At 53.4% G+C, this 6,144-nt stretch overlaps 1 protein-coding gene across 4 annotated transcripts in view; it reads left to right on the top strand.

Annotated features, from left to right (window-relative positions):
* The first annotated feature begins 2,495 nt into the window (after positions 1-2,495).
* The window catches only part of SCAP (SREBF chaperone), a 67,196-nt gene continuing 63,547 nt past the window's right edge, over positions 2,496-6,144 (top strand). For 2 of the 4 annotated variants that reach the window (XR_011323782.1, XM_069778427.1), the window contains exon 1: positions 2,507-2,724. The gene's annotated coding sequence lies outside the window, so the exon portion shown is untranslated. Of the gene's footprint in view, positions 2,725-3,210; positions 3,507-6,144 lie in introns of those variants that run through there. The other 2 variants (XM_069778428.1, XM_069778430.1) reach the window with 2 other exon arrangements.

The following is a 6,144-nucleotide window of genomic DNA, read 5'->3' as shown; positions in this document are numbered from 1 at the left end:
GTGCCCTGGTGGGGTAAAGAAAGTGTTTTTCGGCCATCAGCCGTGCAAGCGGCAGAGCTCAGCACCGCTGCTGCTGCCGGCCCAGCGTGGTGGCAGTGCCCAGGGGCTGATGCGCGGTCACAATCTGCAAAGGGAGGACGAGATGACTGGTAGGTCTTGGGGAAGGGAGCTGCTGGCACCGTCGCTGCAGGCACTATGGCTGCTTAAAATGCACCTGTAGTAGGCGTATAATGGTGTGTAATTGAAGTAACGCCTGGATGATTAGCTATCCCTTGGAGAGATCCCAAAACATCCCTGCTCCAAGGCTCTGCCTCCCTCCTCTGAAACCAGCAGGGTGACCGTGTGGCATTGCTGCTGGCTTTTGCCCGGTTTCTTTCTGTGCTCGACCGATGCCTCCATCCAAGCAAGAAACCAGAGGCTGTCCGGGGCTCAGAGTTGGGATGGGCACCACTCGGGGAGCAGCACCCTGACCCCTGGTGTCCCCATGCAGGGGGATGTTTCTCCAGGATCCAAGGCCCTTCCAAACGAGCCGCTCTTTGCACTGTGCACCGGTGAGGGCTTGGACAGGCACCATCTGGGAGATGCCTCCTGGAGAAGGGGAGGTGAAACCTGTGGTGGTTCCTGGTTGACAGCAAGGATCAAGCCCAATGTTTCCTCCATCCCTGCTCAATGTCCAGAGGTGGCATCTGCCATCAGGACATGATTGCTGGAGGCCAATCTGTCAGCTCTGCTGAGCCAAGGCCACCCAGCATGGCCACGGCTGAACCAAGACCTTGCTCTGGAGCTGATGCTGCGGAAGGCAGCGCAGAAAGTGGAGACGAGGAGGGACACTACTGATGGCAGAACGGGGTGACCTTGCGCAGGGTCAGGCAACATCTGCGTGCTCGGGGCCGCTGCTACGTGCAGTGCTCTGTTTGAGAGCCAGAGCTTGTGTAACAACGCTGCATCTCGACTGATAAGGCAGGTGGGACTTGGCCCGAGGTCTCTGGTCTTCATTCCCTTGGCCTTGGTGGGAACAGCCTGGGTCCTTGGCCAGGCAGCAACTGGGGAAAGGCCCGTCAAGGCTGGGACTGGTGGGGCAGGGGTGCAGGTCCCCTGGGAGAGGGTTGGATGCAATGGTTTGGGGAAGGGCTGCCAGCAGTGGGGACTGTCAGAAAGCGTCAGAGCCTGATGGCTGCAAGAAAGGCCCTGGAAAAGTCTGGTGCGTGGGGGGTGCTCAGCCCCAGGAGACGAACGAGCAGGGGCTGCCTTTACCCTGTCCTATTTCTGCTCCTTTCCTTTGTTCCTTCCCTGCTTCTTGCTCTGGTTTTCCACCAAGACTTGTCTTCTCAGGGCTGGTTCCCCTTCTGACACCTCCTCTTTCCTCAGAGGGCTACCCTGGGATTTCAGGAGTGATGCTTGGCAGCCGGGAGCTGTGCCAGGGGTGACTGCCAGGCCAGCAGTACCAATGTGGGGCTGGCTGGCTGTGGGGCAGTGGTGGCTTGGCTGCCTTCCACCGTTCCCCTCTGTCCCTGCCGGCACCGGAGCTGCTGCATCCTTTCCTGCCGACCTCGGCCTTTTCCCCCATGGCTTCCTCCGCACTGGGGGAAAAGACGCTAACGACTTTTCTCTGGTGCCACAGGGTAAGCCCTGACCCTGCGGGCGCCCTGTGCCCAGGCTATGGGGCATCCCACCCCATGCCAAGGCCGTGTTGGCAGGAACAGCATGGGCATTTCTGGGGGGGGGGGAAAGGAAAAGATCCCTTGGCCTGTGGGTACCACCTGCTCCTTCCAGGGGAGCAGCCTCCCGACCCAGCCCAAGCCATGTGCCACTGTCCCCTCTGTGCCCAGGGCTCCCGGTGTCCGGCCCGCTCCGGTCCCCCGCAGCTCCGGCCAGCCGAGTCCCCTCTATCCCCTGCACCGAGCTGCCGGTGGAAGGTCCACTGTCGTCCCCCCCACCCCTGACGCTGCCCCAGGGTTCCTGGTGCCCAATCCTCCCCCGCGTCTACCCTGTGCCGCAGAATTCCCAGCGCCTGACCCCCCCCCCCCCTCCCGCCTCAGCCCCGCCATTCCCCGGTGTCACGGTCCGGGTCCGCTCTCTCCTCCCACCCTGAACCCCAGGGCGGCCGGTACTCGGTCCGTCCCCGCTCCCGCGATCCCCTCTGTGCTCCAGGACCCCCCCTTCCCCTCCATTCCCGCTCCACGTGCTCCCGCCGCCACCGAGCCGCTTCCGCCTTCCCACGTGAGCGCCGCCGTGCCCGCCCCGCCGGGGAGGGAGGGCGTGGCCTGACGGTCGAAGGGGGCGTGTCCAAAGTGCTAGGGAAGCGAGCTGGCAAGGGAGGAAGGGGCGTGGTTATATGGGAAAAGGGCGTGGTTCTGCGTGCGGATGGGGGCGTGGTTAGGAGGGGCGTGGCCGCGGCGGCGGCGGGAGGCGTGGCCGGCGTCCGGCGCTGCGCGCGCGCGCGTGGAGCCCGGCGGCGGCGGCGGCGGCGGCGGCAACGGGGGGAGGGCGGGAGGGGGTGGGTTAAACCGGACCGGGAACGACGTGTCGAGCGGCAAGGTTTAGGGTCAGGAAAGCGGGGTGGTGGTGTTTAAAACAAACCAAAAAAACCCCACCCAAAACCCAAACAACCCCCCCAAGGTAAATTTAAAAAAAAAAAACCAACAAACAACAAAACGGGCTCACGGCCGCGTAAAAGGTCAAAGGTCGGAGGTTGAGGAGGAGCCGCTTCCCCCGTCGGTAAAGGTGAGAAGCCACCGGCGAACGCGATCGGTCCGCGACGGATACCGAAAAACTCCCCCTCCCCCCCGCCTCAGCGTGGTTCCCGCCGGGCCTGGGCGCGCGCCTTCCCCTCACACACACGCACGCGCGCGTCCGCGCGTGTGAGGGGAGGGCGCGCGCCCCTCATTTAACGGCCCTTTAACGGTCATTCTAGCACACCCCCCCCCTCCTTTTTCATCTCCTGAGGGAACCGCGGCCTTTAGGCCTTTCCCCGGTGGGAAGGTTCCCTCAACGGTGGGTGGGGGGCTCCCCGCTCCCTCTGTCGTGGAGGGGGCGGGGAGGCGGATTTGGGGTGCACAAAGGAGGCCGGTGGGTGGGGAGAGGCCGGCTGGATCCCCTCCTCCCCTTAACTTGTGGTGCTTCAGGTGTCTGTTGGATTTGGGGATTTGGCTGTAGAGGGTGGTGGGTGTGTTCTCCGGGTTGCGTTTTTATTTTATGAACGTGTTTTTCTAATAATTAGCAGTGGCGTGGGTGTTAGCAAAAAGGACGGGGATTAATTTTCTTGTTTGCGAAGAGCTGTGGTTTCCTGAGATATGCAGAAGAGACCACCCTACCCTCTTGGCAGCTGAGGATGAAGAAGCAAGTGGTGTTTGTGGGAAGGGAGGGAAGATTAGTTGGGTACTTGTGCAGAGGATCTGCTGAGGGCCTGGAGTAGCGACTGCTCTGCCTGCAGGAGGATTCGGAAGGAACTGGGATCAAAACAGAGAGCGTTTACTGCTTAGGAAACTGGGAGTCATCAGCCTGAGGTATTGCTGCGTCTGAAAGGGGGATGTAGAAGGTTTTGGTGGGGCTGGTGGGTCAAAGGTGGTGGGATGGGACTAAATCAGTAAGGAGGGTGAGTTGAAAGAGTTAATCATCTCTGCTGCAGAATCAGAAGAATGTGCTTTGTAGAAAAGAAGCAAACAACAGCCCGTAAAGGGAATGACTGAAATGTGGAGTAAGATGCTCTGCTAGGTTTGCTTGGCACACCGGTAGGTAGTTACTGACCTCTTCAGAACCACAACTATTCTGCTGCTTTGATTTTATGGGGACTTCTCTCTGTGATGATGGCACAGTGCTGCAAGTATCTTTTACTCTGGGTAATCGCCCTTGTCTTTGGAGTTTGGTCAGTACTTAGGAATCGGCTTCCTTGTATGAGAGCGGGTGAGCATTTCTAGATTATTTTCTAAAAATAATGAGCAAGCAGAGGAGCTATATGAATCCTGAAGTGGTGTAGCTGTGGGTTTGTATTTGGGAGAATCCCGAGGAAAGGACTACTGCCTTAATGCCAAAATTTCCTGAATGCAATGTCTGCTTATTTTTCAGGATTGTTGAAAGACAAATTAAGTTTCCTTTCATGAAAGGGGCAAAGATGAGGTATGATCTCACTCTTTGTGAAACCTAGAACTGTTAAGACAGCATACTAGTGTGATAAATTTAGGATTACATGAGCTGTTGTGTAATGCAGAAAGGAGATTAGCTGACTTGAATTCAGAAGAAAGGAAAACACCCTGGGATTTTCATTGAATGTATGACACGTCGAGAGCTGTGCTGTTAGCCACTGAGTCCTTCCACCAAAACAATTCTGCTCAGTATTTTCAGTTATAAAGCTTAACTCGGTACAATGCTGTTTATTTTTTCCAAATGTGATTCAAATATAACATCATAAAAGAGCAAAGAAGAATCAGCTTTTCTCTCAGGAGCATTAAAATAGTTTTTTAAGTGTCAAAATCTCGGTGATGAATGAATTTGTCAAGCTCTTTCTGAAGACAGCTGTTGAGCTATTCAATGTTACTTTATTTCAGTGGGTTGCTAGGCCTGTCTGTCATCAGAGTTCATATAATTATGCATAGAAAAGTTGGGGTTTTTTTTCCCCTCTCTGATGAGCAAAGAGTTCAAAAAAATAGGTACAGCTTGATGAACAAAAATAGTTTTACCAGTCTATAGCGGAATGTAGTAGGTAATGAGTGGAAGGGGAATAGCAGCAGTACAGCAATATCAGCAGATGTTGTGATCTGGGAATCCTCCTTCCTATTCTTGCTGCGGCCGATTTTCTGTGCCTCACTCGTGGAACTGACAGACCTCCCTTGACTGTCTGTCCAGGGAGCTTCAGGCAGCTTTCTCCCATTTTACAAAAGACTTCCTACAGCATGCTGTGGCAGCACGGAGCCCCGCCGATGGGGAGCACGCTCCTCTGTGCCGGGTGCTGTACAAGCAAGGAGGAACCGATGGCGCTTGGCCTGAGGAGCTCAGTTTTGAGTATAAAACAGGACCGGAAGGTAGAGGTAGGCTGAGCTTTAGAAGCATTCCTTAGCTGTAATACCTTGTGTTATAATTCCTTTGAAACTTGTACAGTGCGTTAAACAGTGAGAAAGAAAAGTCTTAAGGAACTCTAGGCGGTTCTGTGGTAGTGCAGCCTTCTGTTTCAATGTCTGTAAGCTATTACTTCTCACAACGAAAATATCAAAAAGAAGGTGGAGAAACAGGGACTTAAAGGTGGTTGTCTTCAAGACAATCTTTTATTTTGTGTCCTCAGATGAAGACACAGTCCCGGTGTTTCAGAATGGCTGCTGTCCTTTCTGTGTAACTGGGTTCCCTTGGGAAGAAAATAAAATTCTAAGCCTTCTGCCAGTAAAAGAGTGAGTTTCAGCTGCAATGAGAGAGCACTGGTGAATAAGGAGAGGAGGAGGGTTGCATTTCTTTGGTAAAAATTGAATTAATCTTGTATGGACCATTGTGGTAAAGATGCCATGGGAATAATAGTTGGTTTGTTTTCAAAAGACAATGTCCAAGTCAGACTTTCAGACTTGTTGTCTAACAGTAGTTTTGGGATTGTTTCGCTGTCGGGAGGAAAGAGCTTAGTGATTTGCTAATCCTGGGTTTCTAATTGGTGGTTATTAGAAAGAAAAATATTTAGTTCTGCGTGATGCTAGGATGACAAAAGCTCCCTTACTGGATGTTGAGAGTCCTGGTAGTTTGCTTATTCAGGCTTGCCAAATGTTACTTCTGTAACCTAGAACCTGCTGAAAATCATCCCATGCAAGTGAGTCACCTTACCGATGCTTGCGTTCCCTTGTGCCTTCTGAGGGTGCTTTTCAATCCTGGAAGATCTTAAAGTGCAGACTTACTTTTTTGTCATGAAAACTGTTCTGATTAAAGGCTTGGGGTTTTTTTTTGGTTTTTTTTTTGAGGGAACAATGCAGGGAAATACAAACTGAAGTTTACATCTTAACTTTTGCTTTCTGTTTCATGGACTAAGTGGTCAGAATTGTGTTTGTTGTCTCCCTTATTTTTGTCAGTGTCAGCATCCTGCCTGTGAGAGGATCCCTGTCAATTAGATGATGGACACAGCCAAAACTTCCAGTGTTCGAGAGTTCAGAGTGAAAATACCACTGAAGCTCTAAC

Source organism: Haliaeetus albicilla, chromosome 2 (genome assembly GCF_947461875.1).
Source record: "Haliaeetus albicilla chromosome 2, bHalAlb1.1, whole genome shotgun sequence".
In the NCBI taxonomy this organism is placed as follows: domain Eukaryota; kingdom Metazoa; phylum Chordata; class Aves; order Accipitriformes; family Accipitridae; genus Haliaeetus; species Haliaeetus albicilla.
Note: the sequence above shows the minus strand (reverse complement) of the source record. Positions and strands in the feature narration are given on the sequence as shown.